Source organism: Haematobia irritans, chromosome 1, assembly GCF_050003625.1.
Source record: "Haematobia irritans isolate KBUSLIRL chromosome 1, ASM5000362v1, whole genome shotgun sequence".
NCBI classification, from domain to species: domain Eukaryota; kingdom Metazoa; phylum Arthropoda; class Insecta; order Diptera; family Muscidae; genus Haematobia; species Haematobia irritans.
In genome coordinates this window covers 77619660-77643919 of record NC_134397.1, presented here as the reverse complement: position 1 = coordinate 77643919, position 24260 = coordinate 77619660, and the positions used below count along the sequence as shown (strand labels likewise).

Below are 24260 nucleotides of genomic sequence, written 5' to 3'. Positions count from 1 at the left end.
GTTAGCCCACTTTGGACTATGTCCATAGGAGAAAGTTTCAAACCCCGGCCAAAGGCCGGCAACCCATCCACTTTGAGTTCGCGTTAACCTACTTTGGACCATGCCCATAGGCCGGCCACCTATGCGCCAATTTTCATGGGTCGGTATCTCGAAAACTACGCTCTTCCAACAAAATTTTTACTTAATATTTTCTCTTTAAAATGTACGGTCAGAATCAACAAACATATAAAAAAAATACCGATTTTCAGATGTCGATATCTCGAAAACAAGACTTTCGAAAAATTTTTAACTTTACATTTTCGCTTTAATTTAAATTTTTGTTTGTTCCCTGCCAGCATTTCCATTTCAAAGTTCCATTTCATCCTCATCGCTACCACAGACTCGTAAATGACACTACAACAATCGCCAAATGTGATGGGGGAAGCAAAAAGTACATGAAAGTATTTTGCCATCACTATTCTTAGAAGAGCCATTTTATATTTTGTGAAACGCCAAGCGCAACTAGCTTATTATAATTTATTTAAATATAGAGGGAAATTAAGTGCTGAAAACTCTGCTTAAAATTGTGAAAGGTATATTGGTGAACAATTTTTGACTTTCCAAATGGAATAAAGTGACTGTTTTTCTGATATTTTTCCAGACACGCTGCCTCCATCGAGAATAAAAACACTGGCTGATAGACGCTGCAACATGTAACTCAACATCATTCTGTTATTAATGCAAAAAATTATGTTAAATGTGTTGTGATAGTGGTACACTGGTAGAAAAAAGGCGGAACGTGGACATTACCGTTTGGTATTAGTTGATTGGTTCACGTTACCTTCTAATTTTGATACCACTTTCTATCAAATCATTTACATCCGGTATTATTATGGTATTAAATTAATAAACATCTAAACAATCGTGTTTTACTCGACCACAATGATTCTTTTACAGCTATCTTAAAATGCACTTTTTCTGATTGTTTGAAGGGGCTCTTATTGGCGTCGTTCTGAATTTATCTAAAAAGGCAACTAATAATTGCATTCATGCGAAACTTTTTTGTAGTAACTTGGCGTGGTACAACTTCTCAATAGTGACGACGCTTTTCCGACGAGTGTTTGACGTCGTATGCGATTGTTTTCGACGTGGTGGAGATTCTCAGAAGTGCCGTCAAATTCAAAAAATGTTGGCAGGGTTGTTAACAACTTTTGCTAAAGTAGATTTGTTCCAAAGTGTCATAAATAATCATAGCAGCAAATATTGATTACCATTTGAGCATTTCATACATAAAAATGTAAATGAGATTATTTGTAAAGAGCTGATGTCAGTTTTGTACATTTTTTGGACATGTCCTGGATAAACGGGTTCACGGTTTTATTTTAGTCCGTTACGGCTTAGGATATCTAGTACCCTATGATGAATATGTTTGTATATTGACGTTTGGATCTGATTGTAATGCGCTTTACATATTATCAGTTATTCCGGACGGAATGTCGGTGTTTGTAAAGAATCTTACATTGTGTCGGATCGATACGACTTGTCGGCGATGACTAAATAATCGGTAAATGTGTTATCGATCCCATAAACATGTAGCAGTTCCGATTATGCCTTCAGACTTAACTTATAATGTGCACAATATATGGGATATGTTCGACACGAGCACTGTCGTCCGGAATAACTGATAGTTTGTAAAGCGCATTAAAGGTTTTAGTTAAATAAATTGCACACTGGAACACTTTTGTTACTATTAGCCAGTGCTGCCGCTACTACTTCAATCGAAGTATTTTGCTTCATTTTCACAAAATTTACTTCGTCACTCCTTCTTTCAAAAATCTGCTTCACTTTTTGTTCTGCTTCAAATTTTTAAATTTTTCCCCATATTACCTAATTGTTTTTCCTATTCCTTTAATTACGATGAACATAGCGGTTTTAATCATTGAATTATTAACCGATGTGGACAAATTTTTGCATAGTTGTTAGAGACCAAATTTCAGCCAGATCGGATGAAATTTGGCTCCGCAAGCCAAATCGGGGGATCAGTTAATATGGGGGCTATTTATAATTATGGACCGATGTGGACCAATTTTTGCATGATTGTTAGAGATCATATGCTGAAGCCATGTACCAAATTTCAGCTGGATCGGATGAAATTTGCTTTTCTTAGAGTCCCCGCAAGCCAAATTTGGGGATCCGTTTATATGTGGGCTATACGTAAAAGTGGACCGATATGGCCCATTTGCAATACCATCCGACCTACATCAATAACAACAAGTTTCAAGTCGATAGCTTCTTTCGTTCGGAAGTTAGCGTTTTTCAACAGACGGACGGACAGACGGACATGCTCAGATCGACTCTGAATTTCACCACGACCCAGAATATATATACTTTATGGGGTCTTAGAGCAATATTTCGATGTGTTACAAACGGAATGACAAAGTTAATATACCCCCCATCCTATGGTGGAGGGCATAATAAAATGAATTCTATTGTTTGTTTTCAAAAATGTATGCTACTTCAATTTTATTCAATCTACTCCACTTTTTTCCAAAATCTACTTCACTCAATTTGTCACTAGCGGCAGCACTGCTATTAGCACTTCTTCCTGAACGAGCTTTGGCAATCTTCATTTCATTCACTATGAATTGATTATATTCATTTAAAAAACGTTCCATAACAGCTTCATGGAAGAAAGCGATTTGTTCTCTGTATTGTGAGAGTAAATATTTAACATGTAGATGGCGCTGAAGTTGAAAAAAAATCCGTTGTTTTCAAAGACAGCAGCTAAAGGTGGTATTATGTTTGAGCAGTGTTGCCAATTTGGTGCTTTTAGCACCAAATTTAGTGATGTTTGATTTCTAAAAAGCACCAAATTGCCTTTTTGTGCCTTTTCAAAAAAAGCACCAACTTGGTGCTTTCTGGCATTTTCATTTAGTGCTTTTGGTGCTTGTTTTATTTTGAACAGTATTAAGTAATTGATACAAAAATTTTGATTAGACTTTCAAGAGCTGAAGACACTCAAATTTATTGCCAAATATAGAGTTTGATTGTTATGAAGTTGGTATTGATTATTTTTTAATTAATATTGTTATTTAGGGTTTCTGTAGGAAAGTCGAATGATGAGTGCCGAATTTTTGAATTTGGTAAAGATGTCATTAAAAACGTTTGTATTAACTCCTTCCATATAGTAATATTTTGAAAGTTGAAAAACATCACTGATCAAAATGAATTGGACGAAAGCATTAAAACTGATGAAGGTGTATACTTGAATAGCGGTTCATAATGGTGAGTACTAAGTTTGAGTTTTGCCGCTAAAGTGAAAACTATATCAGTAAAAATGGGCATAAAATTATGCTGCAAATTTTATTATAACTTGATGGGGAATAGCCAAAAGGAAATTTTCACAAAGTTTACATTCCTTAAAATGATTTATTAGAGAAAAGTAATTGTGAAAAAATGACTATTTTATATTTTAGCGGCTAAACTCGGTCTTAGTACCCACCTTGAAATTCAATTCACAAAAGTTCTATAATACATCTTCGGAATTTTTTTTTTTAGTAGAGCATTTAATTTTCGATTTTGTGGTGGAAGGTGGTATGTTAGAATTTGAAATATTTTTTTTTGGTGCTTTTTGGCCTTGGGGAGTTGGCAACACTGTGTTTGAGTTTACCCACTAAAATCGCCATCAAGTTATAATAAAATTTTCATTAAAGGTATAATTTTATACTTTTTACTGATTTATTTTTGATTTTAGCGGCTAAACTCGAACGTAATACCCACCTTAAACAAAAATGAGTAGTCATGTACAATAATGAACATAAAACCGGCAATTTACAAGATCTTTCAGAAACAAGAAAGAACATAGAGGCCAGCCCACAAGTGTAACACTAATACACTTATTTTATATGTGAAAAAATTTAGTATACAAAATTCTAAAAACAATGTTTTCGGCTGATATTTGTATTTCTTCTTATTTGCTATGTTTTTTCAATGATAACAACTCTATATCTGGGTTCAGTGGTAACAACTAAAAGTTCCTATACGTAATAGGTAATTCTAGTTTATGTGCTATCACTGAATAGTGCAAGTGAGACAAAAAAGCTAGCTGCCACGTAAACCCAATATGTCTTTGTTCATTTTGCCCATATTCTTGGTCGGAACATGGACGCACATATGGAAGAATTTAGTGCGTATAAAATATCGTAAAAATAGTTTTTTTTTTACAGAAAATTAATGGGAATGCTTAGCTGAAATGTGTAATAATATTGTACGCATACTTTAAAAAATTCGATCAGACAACTGCGATTCGAATCGCAGCACATAAACTAAAACTACCTATTACGTATAGGAACTTTCAGTTCTTACCATTGAACCCACTCATCTTATGTTGAGCCAACATAATTGTTCCAAAAACATTACCAGACTGCTTAAGTTAACATTTTCCAGGTCCACCTTTAAGTTAACATTTTCCAAGTCCGCCTGTCATGCAGTAGTTGTTATTCCACGCCAATAGTTCTTGGAACATCGCCTATCAGACAGCGATTCGTTATTGGAGATATAGGTCAATATAAAGGGTGATTTGTTAAGAGCTTGATAACTTTTTTTTTTAAAAAACGCATAAAATTTGCAAAATCTCATCGGTTCTTTATTTGAAACGTTAGATTGGTCCATGACATTTACTTTTTGAAGATAATTTCATTTAAATGTTGACCGCGGCTGCGTCTTAGGTGGTCCATTCGGAAAGTCCAATTTTGGGCAACTTTTTCGAGCATTTCGGCCGGAATAGCCCGAATTTCTTCGGAAATGTTGTCTTCCAAAGCTGGAATAGTTGCTGGCTTATTTCTGTAGACTTTAGACTTGACGTAGCCCCACAAAAAATAGTCTAAAGGCGTCAAATCGCATGATCTTGGTGACCAACTTACCGGTCCATTTCTTGAGATGAATTGTTCTCCGAAGTTTTCCCTCAAAATGGCCATAGAATCGCGAGCTGTGTGGCATGTAGCGCCATCTTGTTGAAACCACATGTCAACCAAGTTCAGTTCTTCCATTTTTGGCAACAAAAAGTTTGTTAGCATCGAACGATAGCGATCGCCATTCACCGTAACGTTGCGTCCAACAGCATCTTTGAAAAAATACGGTCCAATGATTCCACCAGCGTACAAACCACACCAAACAGTGCATTTTTCGGGATGCATGGGCAGTTCTTGAACGGCTTCTGGTTGCTCTTCACTCCAAATGCGGCAATTTTGCTTATTTACGTAGCCATTCAACCAGAAATGAGCCTCATTGCTGAACAAAATTTGTCGATAAAAAAGCGGATTTTCTGCCAACTTTTCTAGGGCCCATTCACTGAAAATTCGACGTTGTGGCAGATCGTTTGGCTTCAGTTCTTGCACGAGCTGTATTTTATACGGTTTTACACCAAGATCTTTGCGTAAAATCTTCCATGTGGTCGAATAACACAAACCCAGTTGCTGCGAACGGCGACGAATCGACATTTCACGGTCTTCAGCAACACTCTCAGAAACAGACGCAATATTCTCTTCTGTACGCACTGTACGCATTCGTGTGGTTGGTTTAATGTCCAATAAAGTAAACTGAGTGCGAAACTTGGTCACAATCGCATTAATTGTTTGCTCACTTGGTCGATTATGTAGACCATAAATCGGACGTAAAGCGCGAAACACATTTCGAACCGAACACTGATTTTGGTAATAAAATTCAATGATTTGCAAGCGTTGCTCGTTAGTAAGTCTATTCATGATGAAATGTCAAAGCATACTGAGCATCTTTCTCTTTGACACCATGTCTGAAATCCCACGTGATCTGTCAAATACTAATGCATCAAAATCCTAACCTCAAAAGAATCACCCTTTAGTACTGCTCAGACATTTACATTACATTTGCTTAATCAATCTTAGGCCGTGTTCGAATTAAAGGACACAAAGGCCAAGGTTATTGCAGGTTGACAGAGTACATGATTGCAGATTTTTGAACCGTTTCTGTTACGTACGTTAGTTAAATGAACTAAAAAAACAGAAAAAATTATACACAAATTAAGCATAAAGTTTTGCAAATAGTTCATTATTTCTTTACATTTATAAATTTTATTACAAATGCGCTCATCTTGCTTGCGCTTTTATTACAAATGCGCTCATATATCACTAAAGACATTCTTGCGATTTTGAACTACAATTTTTTTCTTCAGAATTTTCTGTAACATGTGAAAAAAAATTAATTATGTCCAATAAATTTTCTTGAATTTGTCGAAAAATATTTACTTATTTTTATGATATCGACATGATGTCAGAGTTTGTAATACTGTATAGTTAAAATTTTCTAAAAATAATCTAAATTGTGTAAAATTAACCAAAAGTTTTCTTCCTGGTGAGTTCTCTGTTTTTTCATTGTAGGGGCCATGACTTTAAGGAGGATATGAAGACATCGTTTGCTTAATAATGTTTAAAGTACAAATTGTGTGATAGTGTTGGAAAGTAACGAGTATGTGATTACAAGTACTATTATATATATCTAAAATAATTCACATTATACTTCCAAAATCCACTTTACCCAGATTTCAAATGTCATTTGCCCTATAAAAAATGGATTCCTAATTTTAGTACATTTTGAATCTTATGTGTATGAGCTATAACTATAATAAAACTGGAAGATGGGATCTGTTTTTCTAAACAATTTTTAAACTTTAAAAAGAGAAAATATTATTACAAATTACCCAAAATTCAATTTTTATACCCTCCACCATAGGATGGGGGTATATTAACTTTGTCATTCCGTAACACATCGAAATATTGCTCTAAGACCCCATAAAGTATATATATTCTGGGTCGTGGTGAAATTCTGAGTCGAGCATGTCCTTCCGTCCGTCTGTTGAAATCACGCTAAGATCCGAACGAAACAAGCTGTCGACTTGAAACTTGGCACTAGTAGTTGTTATTGATGTAGGTCGGATGGTATTGCAAATGGGCCATATCGGTCCACTTTTACGTATTGCCCCCATATAAACGGACCCCCAAATTTGGCTTGCAGATCCTCTAAGAAAAGCAAATTTCATCCGATCCGGCTGAAATTTGGTACATGGTGTTAGTATATAGTCTCTAACAACCATGCAGAAATTGGTCCACATCGGTCAATAATTATATATAGCCCCCATATAAACCGATCCTCAGTTTTGGCTTTCGGAGCCTCTGAAAAGCAAATTTCATCCGATCCGGCTGAAATTTTCTACATGGTGTTAATATATGGTCTCTAATAACCATGCAAAAATTGGTCCACATGGGTGCATAATTATATATAGCCCCCACATAAACCGATCACCAGATTTGACCTCCGGAGCCTCTTGGAAAACCAAAATTCATCTGATTCAGTTGATATTTGGTACGTGGTGTTAATATATGGCCTCAAACAGCCATGCAAAAATTGGTCGAAATCGGTCCATAATTATATATAGCCCCCATATAAACCGATCCCCAGATTTGACCTCCGGAGCCCCTTGGAAGAGCAAAAATCATCCGATACGGTTGAAATGTGGTACGTGATGTTAGTATATGGTATCCAACAACCATGCAGGAATTGGTTCATATCAGTCCCTAATTATATATAGCCCCCATATAAACCGATCCCCAGATTTGACCTCCGGTGCCTTTTGGAAAAGCAAAATTCATCCGATCTGGTTGAAATTTGGTACGTGGTGGTAGTATATGATATTTAACAACCATGCCAAAAGTGGTCCATATCAGTCCATAATCATATATAGCCCCCATATAAACCGATCCCGAGATTTGGTTTTGGAGCCTCTTGGAGGAGAAAATTTCATCCGAGTCAGTTGAAATTTGGAACATTGTGCTAGTATATGTCCGTTAACAACCAGCCTAACTAGGTCCATATCGGTCTACGAGGACAGTTCGGAAAATTCTTAGACTAGCACAAAAAGCGCGTTATAAACAGAAAAAAGTCAAGTGTTTTGGAAACTTCCATCTCTGTTATGAACACATGTTAAATTTTGTTTCGATCTGGCAACTCCTTCATATAGAAGCAGGTGCTCAAAAAAGACGCATCCGCAATTTTTATACCCTTCACCACTACTGTGGTACAGGGTATAATAAGTTTGTGCATTTGTATGTAACGCCAAGAAAGAAAAGTCTGAGACCCATCGTTTAGTATACCGATCGTCTTAGAATTAAATTCTGAGTCGATTTAGAGATGTCCGTCTGTCTGTCTGTCTGTCCGTCTGTCTGTCTGTTGATGTATTTTTGTGTGCAAAGTACAGCTCGCAGTTTTAGTCCGATTGTCCTAAAATGTGGTATTGGGTCATGTTTCGGCTCAAAGACGATCCCTATTGATTTTGGAAAAAATCGGTTCAGATTTAGATATAGCTGCCATATATATTTTTCACCGATCTGGTCATAAGTGGCGTGTATATCAACCGATCTTCCTCAAATTCCGTACATCCCAATATTTTATGCAAAATATCATCCAAATCGGTTCAGATTTAGATATAGCTCCCATATATAGCTTTCGCTCGATTTACACTCCTTTGTTCACAGAGGCCAACTTTTTGCTCCAATTTAGTTGAAATTTTGCACAGGGAGTAGAATTAGCGTTATAGCTATGCGTGTCAAATTTGGTGGAAATCGGTTCAGTTTTAGATATAGCTCCCATATATAGCTTTCGCCCGATTTACACTCATATGACCACAGAGGCCAATCTTTTACTCCGATTTAATTGAAATTTGCACAGGGAGTAGAATGAACATTGTAGCTAAGCGTGCCAAATTTGGTTGAAATCGGTTCAGATTTAGATATAGCTCCCATATATAGCTTTCGCCCGATTTACACTCATATGACCACAGAGGCTAATTTTTTGTTCCGATTTAGTTGAAATTTTGCACAGGGAGTATAATTAGCATTTTTGCTATGCGTGCCAAATTTGGTTGAAATCGGTTCAGATTTAGATATAGCTCCCATATATATGTTTTTCTGATTTCGACAAAAATGGTCAAAATACCAACATTTTCCTTGTAATATCGCCACTGCTTAGTCGAATAGTTGAAAAAATGACCCTAATTTTCTTAAACTTCTAATACATATATATCGAGCGATAAATCATAAATAAACTTTTTCGAAGTTTCCTTAAAATTGCTTCAGATTTATATGTTTCCCATATTTTTTTACTAACATTGTGTTCCACCCTAGTGCATTAGCCGACTTAAATTTTAAGTCTATAGATTTTGTAGAAGTCTATCAAATTCTGTCCAGATCGAGTGATATTTAAATGTATGTATTTGGGACAAACCTTTATATATAGCCCCCAACACATTTGACAGATGTGATATGGTATCGAAAATTTAGATCTATAAAGTGGTGCAGGGTATAATATAGTCGGCCCCGCCCGACTTTAGATTTTCCTTACTTGTTTTACAATGGAAAAATTAGAATGCGTGCTGTCATTAAATATTTACATAAAAAAGGTTTATCGGGATAAGAAATTCATAATGATATGGTGAATGTCTTAGGTGAAAGTGCTCCTTCATATGCAATAGTAAAAGATTGGGTTGCTGAATTTAAACGTGGTCGTACAAGCATTGAAGATGAACCACCTAGTGGACGTCCAAAAACAGCAACAACAACAGAAATTGTAGCCAAAGTGCATGATATGGTATTAAATGATCGACGAATAAAAGTGCGTGAAATTGTTAATATCATGGGCATCTCAAATGATCGAAGAAGAACTACAGATGAAAAAGCTTTCTGCAAGATGGGTGCCGCATTTGTTAACAGTCGATCAAAAACGCATAAGAATGAACATTTCTCAAGCTTGTTTGGATCGTTTTAAGCGAAATAAAATGGATTTTAAGCGTCGTTTCATAACTGTTGATGAGACATGGATCCACCCACCACTATACTCCAGAGACAAAAGAACAATCCAAACAATCCAAACAATGGACTGAAGCTGGAGGAAGTGCCCCAAAGAAGGCAAAAACAATTCAATCGGCTGGTAAGGTTATGTCAACGGTTTTTTGGGACTTCAAAGGTATTTTATTGATTGACTATCTGCAAAAGGGTAAAACTATAAATTCAGAGTACTATTGCAACCTTTTGGATCAATTAAATGTACAAATTCGAAAAAAAAAACGTCCTGGCTTACAACACAAAAAAATAATTTTTCATCAAGACAACGCACCAGCGCACAAGAGTGTTTTAACAATGGCTAAAATCAACGAATTAAAGTACGAGTTGCTTGACCATCCACCTTATTCTCCTGATTTAGCTCCCAGTGACTTTAACTTGTTCCCAAATCTAAAAAAATCCTTGCTGGCAAGCGTTTTACCCCAAATGAGGTAAACGACTATTTTGTAAACCACTATTTTGAAGATTTTTGACTATTTTTGTAAACCACTATTTTGAAGACCTTGAGGAAAACTATTTTAATCAAGGGATAGAGTTGCTAGAAAAGCGTTGACCTAAGTGTATTGAAGTTTCAGGAGATTATATTGAAAACTAAAAAAAAAATGAAAAACTAACTATTCTCTTTCATTGATAGGCTAAGAAGTTTCCGAACCGCCCTCATAGTACTTTTAGTAATTTTATCATGCCCTATGTAATATTTTCCAGACCCGCTCTAATGTGCCAATGTAAGCTTGTGTGCAACAGCAACAATTTAAGATGTCTTCAAGCAACATACAAGCAAAAAACCAGACGACCTCGATGGGCAGCAGTGTATTCGATGAGAGCGGCTGTAAGAAAATTGTTGCTGCAGCAAACTCGATTACGTGTTGGTGCTGCGTTTGAACCGTTGAACGTTTAAGTAAAAGTTGGTAATCGATTAATTTGAAATATTGTAAATTTCTGTTATATCCGTTGGATTGTTTCCGTTGAGGTGGATTGTTTCCGTTGAGGTGCACGAAATTATTAGCTTAGCTTGGGTAAATCCATAGATACCCCATGTCTCTCATTAAAAAAATGTGTCAGCTTCAAATGTTAATATTTTGGAACTCCGTTTAATTTTTTTCTTACATTTCAAATTTGCGGACATTTTAGCTTATTTTATTCATTTCATTAATTATTTCAACGTACGATTTTGATCAGAAAAATTTACTTACGAAAAATTTAATTCTATACATCGCTTTACTAAAAGTAGATAATATAAACCCCTGTTTAATTTTTGAGGACATAGAAGCCGTAATTTACATTCGATTTTCATCTTTTCTTTGTCTTATTTAGAGCCCACAAAGATACACGTAGAAAAAGGTTTGGAAAAGAAGTATCGACAGTTTTTGAATATTTTCGAAAATTTCAAACTTTTATCATCAAAAAAAATTTTTTTTTGGAATATTTTTTTTCCAAAATCACGGATTATTTCGTTTGTATTAAGCACTGTTCTTTTCTTATTTTAAGTCTTTAAGAAAACAAGTTTTGAAGTTTCATAGTACAAAATTTAATACAGTAACATCGAACATCTTATCGAAATCTTCCGAACCTTTTTGGAACATATGTAAAATTACATTATCTATGTTTCCAAAAGTTGTATTTTTAATAAAGTGGCCAACTAAAGGTATGTTTCTGTTAAATAAACTTTACATCTGCTCGTGGGCTCCCAAAACTATGCTCTATAAATATAACTGCGTTGCCTGTGCGTTGATGGCTATAGCGATAATTGTCTGTTGATGACAATAACATCTACGTAGCCCAGTGGATGGTGGTGGATAGTAGGCGAAAGTTAAAATTTGAAAAATGTATAAAATCGTATAATTTGTTCTACATTGTTCGTATTACAGAAAAGGGTGCTACGAACTTAATAAACATCGTGGAAGTGAGAAAGATGTGAGAGAAGATGCAATTAGCCACCAAATTAAAAACACTTTTGAGTTAGTCTTTATGAAATTGTTTTTACATCCTGTAAAAGGATAAACGTTTATCACAAAAATATTACAGCGAAAAACAAATAGAAACAACATTTGTTTGTTGTTCTAAAATTTCGTTTGAGAGGAAAGAATTATTTTTAATTTAAAAACACTTTCAAAATCAACAAACAAGAAGTACATACGAGCACAGCAGTAAGTTCGGCCAGGCCGAATCTTAAAGACCCACCACCATGAATCAAATATAACAGTTACCTTTGAAAACTCTTCGTCGTAGCGTGATACTTGATAATATATAGTGGGTGACTTTGTAATGTCTAGAATGATAAATATAGAAATGATTAAATAATGCCTTGATTTGAAATCTAAAATCTATAGATTTGGAAAGTTTACTTTCAGTTTCAAGCAACTTTCATGATTAGTGCGCTTTTTCTATACCTCTATATGGAACCCTTACCAATTGGAGCGACAAAAACTAAATCCGTTACAATTTAAGGAAAAATCGGATAAAAACTAAGGTTTATATGAGCTCAAGGAGTTAAATCAATGTATATGGGTTCTACGCCAAAAATATGCACCAATACACAAAATTCAGTACACCTAGTTGTGGTTCTGAAAAGCCTACAGAATTTAGACCACAAATCGGAGGGCGGGTTTATAAGGGGGATGTATCAAAATCTAGACCGATACACCGACCGATACAAATTGAATAAAAACTACGTTTTCTAGAAGGTCAAGAAGTAAATCGGGAGATCGGGCTATATGGGGGCTATAGCAAACCATAGACCGATACACACCATATTCGGCACACCTATTTGTTGTCCTAACATACCTTTACATTTCTAATTTCAGGAAAATCGAATTGAAAATACGGTTTCTAGAAGCCCAAGAAGTAAAATCAGGAGATCGGTCTATATGGAGGCTATACAAAAACATGGATCGATACACCCAACTTTCGGCGCACCTATTTGTGGTTCTAAAATACCCCTAGATTTCGAATTTCGGGCAAATCGGATAGAGAATAAAGTTTCTAGAAGCCCAAGATCCCAAATCGGGGGACCGGTTTATATGGGGGCTATACCAAAACATGGACCGATACACCTCATTTTCAACACACCTATTTTTGGTCCTAAAATACGCATAAATTTCCAATTTCAGAAAATCGGATTGAAGATACGGTTTCTAGAAACCCAAGAAGTAAAATTGGGAGATCGGTCTATATGGGGGCTATACCAAACCATGAACCGATATCCCAATTTTTGACACACCTATTTGTGGTTCTAAAATATCTGTAGATTTCGAATTTCAGACAAATCGGATAGAGAATAAAGTTTCTAGAAGCTCAAGATCCCAAATCGGAGGGTCGGTTTATATGGAGGCTATACCAAAACATGGACCGATAGACACCATTTTCAGCACACTTATTTATGGTCCTAAAATATCTCTAGATTTCAAATCTCAGGCAAATCGGATAAAAATACGGTTTCTAGAAGCCAAAGATCCCAAATTGGGGGGTCGGTTTATATGAGGGTTTATATCGGTCCACCGAAATATGAACCGATATAGGTCATCTTCGAACTTAACCTGCTTGGAGACAAAAAACGAGTTTGTGCAAAAATTAAGCAAGATAGCTTTATTATTGAAGGCTGTAGCGTGAGTACAACAGACATCCAGACAGATGGACGGACATGGTTATATCGTCTTAGAATTTCTCCCTGATCAAGAATATATATACTTTATATTGTCGGAAATCGATATTTCGATATGTTACAAACTGAATGACAAACTTATTATACGCACGGTTGAAAAAGACTGTTTTACATATGTTTGGCTATAAACATTATATGTTTGGAACACAAATTTTTAAACACAATATTTTTGAGTGCAAGCATATAATGTTCATAAGCTAGCATAACATGTTTGGGACATATATGTTAATATGTTAGAACATATTATGTTTGGGACATAAAATGTTTGTAAATATAATATGCTTGGATGCAAACATATATTAATTTAGAAATAGCCTATAAACATATATGTGTTTAGTAGCTTGGAGCGCTATTTAACAGGGAGCGATATTGAATTAAGTTGGTGGTTGTTGCTTGTTATTACAAAATCAACATTTTATTTTTCCTTGGGCAATTGATCAGCTACTTCTTTGATCCTTACAAACTGTGTGGTCCGCTGTTCGAATCCCCGTCCGGCAAAAGGTAAAATTAAAATAAAAAAAATCATACAATTGAATAATTTCTTCTACAATGTTTGTATTACAGAAAAAGGTGCTAAGAACTAAAAAATCTCGTGGAAGTGAGAAAGATGTGGGGGAATATACAATTAGGCAGAAACAAAATTTTAAGCAATCAGGGCGAAAACCTATGTTGTTAGCACCTATATTACCTGTTTATTTTCATAATTCATTATGATTGTAAATATATAAATAAATAAATAAAATTTTGAACACAATATTGTTTGGGAGAATTTTTTTTAAGCATATAATATTTTCGGGTGCAAAATGCTTCCAAACATATTATATGGTCACATAATAACATATTGTTTTTTGGAAGACAACATTATTGAATTTGGATGCAAAAATACAAAATGTTTGGAATCTAGACTACCCAAACATATATTGTTTAGACCAATATGCTTTCAAACATATTATATATTGGTAGAGATCAAACATATAAATGTTTGGGCAATACCCAAAAATGTATATGCTTGAAACAAAATATGTTTGGGAGTATATGTTACAGAAGCGATTTTTTGTGAGGGTGCGCCTATCACCATTCTATGGTGGTAGATATAAAAATCTACATCAAATCAATATTATGGTAAATTGCGAAAATCTTACATTTTAGACGATAAATAATCAATGGTGAATAAAAATTAAAAAAAAATCCAATATAAGATGTCACCCTCAGTACAAAAATCAACGAAATTTTTTATAGCCAATTTAACTTTATTTTAGTTCATCACAATTAGTTGATATTAGTTAAATTTTGCCAAATGTGAGAAAATGTTTACTATTTTAATTATTTTTTGCTTGATTTAATCATGTAAACCAAATATGAGAAAACAGTTTCAAACAAATGAAGTACACAGTTTTCCTTAAATTATGTTTGTCTTGAACTTAATATAGCGATAAAGACATTTTAAAAAATGTTTTCTTTCAAAATATAAAAAATTTCTTTAACAACAGAAATAAATTTATTATGTTTAATAAATTTTCTTCACTTTGACAAAAGTTATAAACTTAATTCTGTCACGTTGCAATTAGTAAAAAATTTTTAGTTAAAAGTTTCTAAAATAAATTTATATTTTATTTCATGGTGGGTTCACTTTCTTCTGGGTGCCATTGTCCATTTTGATTTTCAAAACATAATTTTGTCTCACATCAAATTTTCAGTGAAGGTAAAGGGAGATCCCGATACAAAAATCAAGTATTTCATTGTGATCCCTGTTTCATGGAATTCTTTCTCAACTCATGCATTAGGGGCCGCAAAAAATGTAATTAATTTTTTGCAGGGAGAATATTTTAGGTCTCCAGTATGCTTCATTGAAGGATGGCCTCTCTTGTTTTTAAAGTAAATCTATGTGCATTGCTATATACTTCTCTCAAAAAAATTAAAAGAAAGTGTTAACAGCCAATTTTATTTTATTTAGTTTCATTAAAGTTAGTTAATTTTATTAATAAAATAAAGTTTTACAAAAAAACAAAGTACACAATTTAATTTTCAGTTCCTTGCAAACAATACAGTTTGTTTGAATAAAAAGTGAAATTATTTATTTTTATAATGTATTCCAAAAATTTTCAACAATTTCTAAAGGGATAAATTTAGAATAAAAATATTTTTATTTACAGCAAAAATAAAAGTATTTATAATAAACAAATTTTTTGGTGATAAAAGTTTTAGTATATACTTTAGTAAAATGTTTTGTTTATAGCCTCCAGTGTATATAGAACAGTGGCAAGTCTACTCAAAAGGTAAGGGACCAGTACTTTAAACATGGGGTTGCCATCGACAGGGTAAATTTATACTTAAGGACATAACTTGGACTCTTGAAATGGAACAGTTCAGTAGGACCATCTCTTAGACACGGCCAAAGAAAAAATACTTTCCTCTGGAACGAAATTTTTGACAAACGAAATAAATGTAAAGTATTTTCTTAAGAGCAAATATATCCGAATTAATGACAAACGATTGCTGTCACAGAAAAAATTTTAGCGTCAAAAGAAAACGTTGTTGGTATAAAATTTCGTTCCTGAAAAAAGAACAAAATTTTATACCAGCAAAGTTTATTTGCTGGCACAGAAAAAATTTTAGCGTCAAAAGAAAACTTTGCTTGTTTAAAATTTCGTTCCTGAAAAAAGAAACCTCTTCTTTCAGTACAGATAACCATAAACTAGCCTTGGAAACCCCTTAAGAATCTTTTTCTTTTCATTCAGAAAGGAAAAAGGTTTTGCAATATGTTGAACAATAGATTATTCTCATAATATTGTTTCAGTAAATGGTGAATTGCATTAAGATTTTAATATCAAGAGAATTTAATAATTTACTCAAAGAAAACATAATTTCCTCCGGAAAGAAATTCCTATTTCGAATTTATGGCAAGCGCTGCCACAATTGTTCCTAATCTTTTTTATTTGTTTTGAAATAAAATTTAAAAATTGCGTTAAACTGGAGGACCGCCAGTGGCAATTTCATTGATTTCCCATAAGGCTGTTTTATTTACTCTTAACAAAAAAAATTGTATGTTTATAATTTTGTCTAAAACGAAATACTCTTTCAATGTAATAAATTTGCAATTATCCTGTTTATTCCTTGCTTATATTCCTTGCACGTAGTATCGTTCACTCCAAACGGTAAAACCCTCAAGATGATGACGTTTGTGTCTTAAGTCTTTTGATTGGTGTTGTGAGAAAACCGCCCAACGCATATCGGAACGATAGAAGGTCACCACACTAAAAGAATGATTCAATGAATTAATATCAACTAAAGTTAAGTATTTCCCAGAAGGTGACTATGAATCAAAGAAGAAAGACTAAAGTATTCGGTTTAGTCGATATTTCCACTGCAATACAATTCGAACAGTAAACCACATCCAAATGAACTCACCCATACATTCTTATATGAGAAGACCGCGAAGAAGAATGAAACAGCTTAAACAAAAGTCTGACTCTATGCAGAGCTTCGACAAAGAAAAAACGAAAGACTTCAATTCAGTTTGCTGAAGACAACGAACCCGATAAGTGCCAAGTCGAGGAAACGCGGATAAGAAAAACTAAAAAACGGTGGGTACCTCAAAAAAAAAGTGGCTTAAAGAGAGAAAAATACAAATCTCCTTAAATAAAAGTGAGTGTAACCATTATGTTAATGGCTGGTTATAAGCGGGTATAATGAGTGAGAGGAATATTAAACTAGCCAAGTAACCAGCCAACCAAGTTCCAAAAGAGTGAATATGTGTACGAAGAAAAAGAAACAAAATATCTACAAGATAAAACATAACAACAACAACCATAACCAACCAGTACAACAAGCTACAAAAAAAATTATAAAAATTCAAATATTTATGAAATTAAACAAAACGCAATCGTCCAAACAAGCCACGCAATACAAATGGAATATTGTAAAAAAATTTGTACAATTGTGAAAACCAAAAAAATATATATTTTATTATTACTTGAGGAAAAACTACAAGATAAAAAGTGAAAATTGTTTTAAACAAAAATCCATAATGCATAGATTTTCTCATCTGAAAAGTGAAACTAAAAGTGTTGAGAAATTCCTCAAAGTTTTGTGCTTTGTTTTATATTTTTTTTTTCTTCAATATCGATTTTTGCTATTGTTGCTGCTGGCCTCTTGTCTTTTGGTTTACGAAGTCAAAATTATTGCCAAAGATGTGCTCATAGTTTGTTTTATTGTTGAATTCTAGTAAATATGAGTGTGTGTGTGTGCCATCTTATGGAGTGAAAAATCTCTGAGAATCTTATGTTCTCATATTGCTGCAATGTGAAAATTGTTGTTGTTGACATGTTAACATGTATCAGCTGGTCCTCTATCATTACATATCTATAACTGTAAAGTGACCAAACCCCAACTCAATTTATGTTTAGATTTTACCTTAATATGCTTTTGTTTTTATAACATTTATTTGATTGTTAAAACCATGTGAAAGTTTATACCAATTCCGGATTTTTTGCTTTTAATGGGATTTCATTTTATTTGAGTCATTTGGAAAATGTCTTTCTTTCAGTTAGATGAGAGAGAGAGTTTTAGATGACACTACTAAACAAATTACCTACGCAAGCTCTGTCTTGATCAGTGTTCAATGTTTATAGTTTGTGCGTTTGAGTTAATTATAACTTGCAAACAAATAGTGAAAAAAAGAAATTCTAATAAATTTGATTCGGTAAGACCGAAGGGTAGGTACCCTTTACAGAAGTTCATAAATAAATCGATTTTAAAATTTCTCACTGTTAAGTTCTCGACTTTTTCGAGGGATGATAATGAATTTAGGAAAAAAATCGGTTTGGCAATAGCTGATCAGAGGTCAAGAGTGTGTTATAAATCTACATAAATACCAACCGGTGTAGTTTGGGGAGGTATTGCTTTGGAAAATTCATCATTTGAACGATATTCGGTATTTATACTAAAGACTTATGTCAATTGCGATTCTAATATCCAGTACAAAAATTTGGAAATGAATTGCAAAATATAAACGACTTCATTAAAACTTTTGCATTTAGGGTTCCATATAATAGTATGAATTAGCAATGGCTATAAGATGACACTATTATTTGGGCCCCAGTAGTATAACCTGGGGCATCACTTTTTCATAGCAAAGAAATTGTTATTAGTCTACGTCATATCGAGTATTCAGGTATGATATCTATGTATACGAAGTATTCTGAAACTAGCAAATTCTTCAACTGAGTCAGAGAGGGAGTACTCTACTTGCGTAAAACAAGAAGGTACGAAAATAATCAAGAATCGGAACTGTGTTGTTCTCCAACCCTGTCTACAGTGGAAACGTCATGGCAATACCAGCTAGTGTTCTAAGGACTAGGATGGAAAGGGCTTATCACAATTTCTGGTTTAATTTTTGTAACGGCATAACATAGAAACCACATCCGATGCTTCAAGCTATTATCTCTACAAAAAAAAAACTGATTCAATCACGAAATTAATTGATGCAATAAATTTTTTAATTGAAAAGTCTTCAATAACGAAAATGATAGCATCAATCACAGTTTTAATTCGAAAATACTTGATTAAAAAAATAATTGATTTCGTTAGCAAATTTAAACTAATTTTTTAATTGATTCAACTAAAAATTTATTTGATGTTGATTGCAAAACCCAATTAATTTTTATACCCTCCACCATAGGATGATGGTATATTAACTTTGTCATTCCGTTTGTAACACATCGAAACATTGCTCTAAGATAAGTATATATATTCTGGGTGGTGTGAAATTCTGAGTCGATCTACTTATATATAGCCCCCATATAAACCGATCCCCAGATTTGACCTCCGGAGCCTCGTGGAGGAGCAAAATTCATCCGATTCGGTTGAAATTTGGTACGTGGTGTTAGTATACGGTCTCTAACAACCGTGTAAAAATTGGTCTACATCGGTCCATAATTATATACAGCCCCCATATAAACCGATCCCTAGATTTGACCTACGGAGCCTCTTGGAAGAACAAAATTCATCCGATTCGGTTGAAATTTGGTACGTGGTGTTATTATATGGTCTCTAACAACCAGACAGGAATTGGTCCATATGGGTCCATAATTATATATAGCCCCCATATAAATCGATCCCCAGATTTGACCTCCTTTTGCTTTTTGGAGATGCAAAATTCATCCGATCTAGTTGAAATTTGGCACATTGTGCTAGTATATGGCCGCTAACAACCATGCCAAACTATGTCCATATCGGTCCATAATTATATATAGCCCCCATATAAAGCGACCCCCATATTTCGATTCTGGCTCTCTGATTACCGCGCAAAAATTCCATATCGGTTCGTAATTAGTTGCAGACTTAGTGTTTTGATTAAATATTGATTGTTTGAATAAATTAATAATTAAAAACAAAACATCATCGTCTTCCGAATTTGATAAAAAAATTTAATTATACCAATTAATATTTTAATTAAAAAATGTTCTATTATTGACTTAATTAAATGATTGTTTCTATCTTGTTAATTGTATCAATTAATTTATTAATAGAAAAAATTTCAACTTCAATCAACTTTTTAATTGGAAATATTTTGTTGAAATTTTTTTCTGTGTACGTGTGATATTAATAGATTGAAAGGCCACCAAACAATCCACTAACAACGACTGAACTATTTATTAGTATAACCAAATTCAGGAAAAATAAAACGTTTGTAAAACAAACGTTGTTGTTTGTTTGGTTGCACGACCTATTCGGAACTCCCACATTCGTCATCAGCATCATCTATGTATATGCAACAAAACTATCAACCAATTATTCACAAAACCCAAAAGGAATAATGGAGGAAAGCTTTAGTAACTGAGGTTTTTGATAGTCGGCATTACCTGAAAATTAAATGCGCTTTGTGTGTGCATTACACGCTGGTCTATTAATATATCTGTTTGGATCTATGTGTTACTAATGTACATTATGTACTGACTATATCGATGTTTGTGTATTGATGCGTATATTTAAGAGCTACATGGCCAGTGGATAGTGTGTTGGTTTCAATTCTTCGTCCGGACGAAAGGTAATTTAAAAAACAAGTAAGGAAAGTCTAAAGTCGGGCGGGGCCAACTATATTATACCCTGCACCACTTTGTAGATCTAAATTTTCGATACCATATCACATCCGTCAAATGTGTTAGGGGCTATATATAAAGGTTTGTCCAAAATACATACATTTATGTTAAATATCACTCGATCTGGACAGAATTTGATAGACTTCTACAAAATCTATAGACTCCAAATTTAAGTCGGCTAATGCACTAGGGTGGAGCACAATGTTAGTAAAAAAATATGGGAAACATTTAAATCTGAAGCAATTTTAAGGAAACTACGCAAAAGTTTATTTATGATTTACCGCCCGATATATATGTATTAGAAGTTTAGGAAAATTAGAGTCATTTTTACAACTTTTCGACTAAGCAGTGGCGATTTTACAAGGAAAATGTTGGTATTTTGACCATTTTCGTCGAAATCAGAAAAACATATATATGGGAGCTATATCTAAATCTGAACCGATTTCAACCAAATTGGGCACGCATAGCTACAATGCTAATTCTACTCCCTGTGCAAAATTTCAACTAAATCGGAGTAAAAAATTGGCCTCTGTGGTCATATGAGTGTAAATCGGGCGAACGATATATATGGGAGCTATATCTAAATCTGAACCGATTTCAATCAAATTTAGCACACTTAACTGCACTACTCATTGTACTCCTAGTGCAAAAGTTCCAACAAATTGGGCCAAAACTCTGGCTTCTAGGACCATATTAGTCCATATCGGGCGAAAGATATATATGGGAGCTATATCTAAATCTGAACCGATTTCAATCAAATTTTTCACCCTTGACTATACGACTAAATGTTATGTTTGTACAAAATTTCAAGCAAATCGGTATAAAACTCTGGCTGCTGCGTCCATATTAGTGCATATCGGGCGAAAGATATATATGGGAGCTATATCTAAATCTGAACCGATTTCTTCCAAAATCAATAGGGTTCTATTCTGACCCAAATTAGGAACATGTGCCAACTTTGAAGGCGATTGGACTTAAATTGCGACCTAGACTTTGATCACAAAAATGTGTTCACAGACAGACGGACGGACGGACAGACGGACATGGTTATATCGACTCAGGGACCCACCCTGAGCATTATTGCCAAAGACACCATGTGTCTATATCGTCTCCTTCTGGGTGTTACAAACATATGCACTAACTTATAATACCCTGTTCCACAGTGTGGCGCAGGGTATAATAATTTATGAAATCTGATAATTGCTTCTACATTCTTTGTATTACTTTAGAGCAAGTGGTAACAGCAAAATATATCGTGTGGAAGAGATATATAAAGGGAAAATAATTTTTTTTGAGCTAGTATTAATTAAATTATTTTTACATCTTGTATGTTAAAAGCAGTCAACGTTTATCACAAAAATAATATACTTTTTTCCAAACAATTTTTTTACAGCGAAAAGAAATATTCAAACGAAAATGTGGTTTGGCAGGAAAGCATTTTTTGGCGCTCATAGAGGCTCAACTGCCATTTTTGCCAGGTAGATTATATCAGAATACAATATAAAATGGGAATTATATAGCTTTCAACCTTTTAACACCCCCGGATCTGATGGAAATGATTCGCCGAAATTCAAGTATTAGCATATGTATGTACTACTTCTATTGTATGTACTACTTCTAAAAATTGAAAACCTTTCAGATTCAAAGGCTTGCACAAGAATGTAGAGTACAGCTTGTATCCCTTATTTTTAACGTTCAATCGACAATTTAAAATAGTGGGATTTCCTGCGGACAATTTCAATTAATAAAGTCAATTTCACAAAAAGTCAAATACAACATTTAGGTTTCGCAAAGCACAAAACTTTACTCAAGGCATTAATCTTAAAAAAAAACGTAAATTAAATAAAAATTAAAAAGTTACAAAATGGTTTCCAAGACAATTAAAATCTTCTATAGTGACACTACATCTAAATAATTAAAGAGAAACAAATTACTATATTTTTTTAATACTTACGTATTTTTCAATCATAATGATCTGTTGAAAGTGTCAACGAGAAATTAGAAAAACTACGTATCCTACTAAGCTTAAGAAATTTCTAGATTGTATTGTCTTGTTCATCTAAAAAAAACCAATTCAGTGCAACACCTAAAGTTAAAATGTCCATTTCTTAAATCTTTTGTTTTTTATCAAAATTAATGTCATAGTAATTTTTGGATAACATTTGTGTTAATGAATTTCGAATTTGATTTTCATCAAATCTAACTTCATTGATTATATAAAATCACATGTATAATTTAAGTGTTATTTATCATCTAAACTAGTTTGCCAGATGGAAATAAGCTGCCATTTTAGCTGGTTTATCTAATGTATTCATGCATTTTCCCTTTGGGTATTTTGGTTTCTTAGCTTTCGCTTTTTGTTTCATTTCTTATGTCTTTTAGCATTATAAATCTTGATAGTCATAAAATGTTGTCAAGTTTTTGCTTTGCTTCCCCCATCTCCCTCACCATCAGTTAAGCTGAAGCCGTTGATACATTGGTATTTGGTAATTTTCTATTACACATTTAGTTGTTTTATTGGGTGCTTCATTTAACGTTTAATTGCCACAGCAAACCACCACCCTTTGGCCAAGGAGATCGAGTTTTGTTCATCACAAGTTGTTGACCAGCGGTTATTTGAGTTTTTTTCTCTTTCTTTCATGTGTTTCATTTCGAGCTGTCGGCAAATCATGGAAGCATATAACACATTTTGAAGGAAATATTTTAAATATAATATATTATGTTTATTTATGTATCTACGAGTTTCCAAATGTTGCTGGTATTTGATATCTTAAATCTATTTGCAAAGTTAGCAGAAAATGGCAAATGTCAAAACAATTAATATGGCAAATTATTTTGTCATAAATGTGATAAGAAAATAATAACAAATTGATAATTAGAATTGATTCTTCATCTACCATAAGGAATCCAGAATAAAGTGGACGATAAATGATTCTAAAACTTTACGTCCCCGTAGCATTAGCTCCCCTATACCACTTCTGAAATTCAAGCATCCTTAGTCCTTATCCTATACTACTGATGATTCGAATAACAAGTCTACTGAGATTGCATTTTATGATCAAGTTGTCTGATACTGCATGATTTATCACGAGTAAAAAGAATCGATCAACCTTTTGGTTGCGAGTTCTACTTTATGTGTATGATTATTTTTGGGTTGGTACTAATTTAGACAACTTAAGGATTAGTATAATTTTTTCCCAATATGGTGTTAAGGTTTTTGGAAAAATCAGCTCGAAAGTGTGTAATTGTTAGAAACTATTAATACCTTTATACACAATAAGTTTTTGCTATTGATAGTGCATTCCTATTGTACTTGTACCATGCAATGCTATTTTTCTTCAAAAACAAAAATAAATAAACAAATTAAAAAAAAATAGAACATATATCAGATATAGTAAAATTCTAGTCATACAAATTTGTTTTTCTTTTTTTCATCTTTCATTTCATTTGAAAAACTATACGAATAGTGGTAATATATTGGGACGAAAGAAGAAATATCTAACGGAATTAAAGTTTGTTGCTTAAGTCTTTCGATTTAATGGAGCACAAATGAGTTTGTTTCTTAAGTCTTTCAATATACTTGATGTAATCGTT

At 33.6% G+C, this 24260-nt stretch overlaps 1 protein-coding gene across 2 annotated transcripts in view; it reads left to right on the top strand.

Annotated features, from left to right (window-relative positions):
* Window positions 1-17081: 17081 nt before the first annotated feature.
* kkv (hyaluronan synthase-like protein kkv) overlaps window positions 17082-24260 on the top strand; it is a 92122-nt gene continuing 84943 nt past the window's right edge. Inside the window, exon 1 of one of the 2 annotated variants that reach the window (XM_075290895.1) lies at window positions 17082-17150. The gene's annotated coding sequence lies outside the window, so the exon portion shown is untranslated. Of the gene's footprint in view, window positions 17212-24260 lie in introns of both variants that reach the window. The other variant, XM_075290894.1, reaches the window with a different exon arrangement.